Genomic DNA, 1882 nt, shown 5'->3' with positions numbered 1-1882 from the left:
TTGCTTCTGCGGTTTGACATTGAGACTAAGATAAAGAACAAAGATGTATGCAAGTTCTGGGAAAACAGAATGTTCAAGTTTTATCAAAGACTCCTTGACTTGGCAGAATATAGAGTTTCTGGTATATTGTGATAATAGACTAATTGCAACCTCGGCTTGTTTCTGCATGTATAAAAGGAAGATGTAGCATAAACTCGGGGCTTCAGTATTCACTGTTGCCCTCCCAATACTTTCTGTCTCTCTTTTTTTCCTTAATCCTCACTCCCCCTTTCAGGACTGTTTGACTCATCGGCAGGCTCCGACACTGTCAGAGAGAGCACCATACAGAGAGTTTTGAAGCATAAAACCATATTCTCTGGATGACTCAGTTGTCAAAGAAAAACACATTAATATCCTAAAATCTTTAATTTTATAGGGGGTATAGCTCAGTGGTAGAGCGCGTGCTTAGCATGCATGAGGCCCTGGGTTCGATCCCCAGTACCTCCATTTCACTTTTGTCACAAAGCACACCTGAAATACCATTTACTGGTGGCATTTCTTATGAAACATGTCTACAGTCTACCTCTTACTCATTCTTTAAATTTTTTCCCTGGAGATTAGTAAAATCCTGGTTGAAGCAATGTGTTTGTGATGACTCAGCTCTTGTAGAAGGAAGCTGAGAGGAGACAAAAAGGGTGTTTTCTTCGTGGTTAAGGGAGGTTGGGTTATAGAGGAAGTGAGATGAGAAGCCGAGATACCCAGCAGAGCTGTGGGGTCTGTTCTGACTCACAGCGAAATCCTGCCCTGCCCTGCGCCATCCTCATGATCACTGGTAGGTGTTGCTGCACCGTTCCAGCTATTGTGTCAATCTGTCTGCTCAAGAGTCCTCCTGCTTTCTTCATTTTTGTGAACATCTGCCAAGCAGGAAGCCCCCTTTCAGGGATTAGTTCTTGACAACATGTCCAAGCAGAATGAAATCTTTTACTCCAAAATACAAACCCACTTCCATCGAGTCCATTCGGATCTTTAAAAAGTCAAATAAACGAAAAACAAAGTCGCTGTCGATCCAGAACAACGCCGTAGGGTGGTCTCTGTGGGTTTCCAAGCCTGTTAAATTTCACTGGAGCAGAAAACTTCAACTTCACCCCCAGGAGCTGCTGCAGGTTTGAAGCTCGGAACTTGCGGTAAACAGCCCATGCGAAACCCATTACACCAGCCAGCAGAACTCCTGATAACTAAACGAACACTTAATGTTTAGTGGAAAAGACTGGAAATATGAAGTCACTGTATTTTATTTCATAGCGATTTCTCAAACTCCAAACTCACTGCCATCGAGTCGATGCTGACTCATCTTGGTCACAGAGGACAGGTATAGAACTGCCCTGGAGTTTGGGAGACTACTCCTTACAGGAGTAGAAAGGTCAGTCTTTCTACAGTAAGAGATGGCCAGGGGAGCTGAAGTGGCTCCCTCCAGAGGGTGGTTACCTAGAGCTGTGGAGATCCCTGGTTCCATCTCGGGTTTCAGCAGTTGGGTAACTTGTTTCTGGAACCCATGAATTTATTGTTGAATGATTGATTATTAAAATTCTCCTCGCAAATAGGAATTTCTTCCCTTGAATCCAAAGGGTCAGATCTGTCCCTAACTCAAAGCCAGAAGAGGCTGGCGCCTTTAGAGAACTGATTCAATAGAGATGACTTGTGGTTAAGTTTAATATCTCAGTGGATAGAAGAATAACAAATACATTCCCCCCTCTTCTTTTTTTATTTTAATCATTTTATTAGGGGCTCATACAACCCTTATCACAATCAATACATACATCAATTGTGTCAAGCACATTTGTACATTCATTGTCCTCATCATTCTCAAAACATTTACTTTCCAAGTAAGCCCCTGACATCAGCT

The 1882-nt window shown here is 42.7% G+C and overlaps 1 protein-coding gene and 1 non-coding gene across 2 annotated transcripts in view; one reads left to right on the top strand and one right to left on the bottom strand.

Annotated features, from left to right (window-relative positions):
- LOC101660439 (S-adenosylmethionine synthase-like) overlaps positions 1 to 1882 on the bottom strand; it is a 118198-nt gene that overhangs the window by 1931 nt on the left and 114385 nt on the right. The window lies entirely within an intron of this gene.
- On the top strand, positions 415 to 486 carry TRNAA-AGC. The gene has a single exon. It is a non-coding gene; the product is annotated as a tRNA-Ala (tRNA).

This window comes from Echinops telfairi, unplaced genomic scaffold, assembly GCF_000313985.2.
Source record: "Echinops telfairi isolate 266 unplaced genomic scaffold, ASM31398v2 ScPeMD7_7441;HRSCAF=8479, whole genome shotgun sequence".
In the NCBI taxonomy this organism is placed as follows: domain Eukaryota; kingdom Metazoa; phylum Chordata; class Mammalia; order Afrosoricida; family Tenrecidae; genus Echinops; species Echinops telfairi.
The sequence above is the reverse complement of the archived record's forward strand: the minus strand, read 5'-3'. Positions and strand labels throughout refer to the sequence as shown.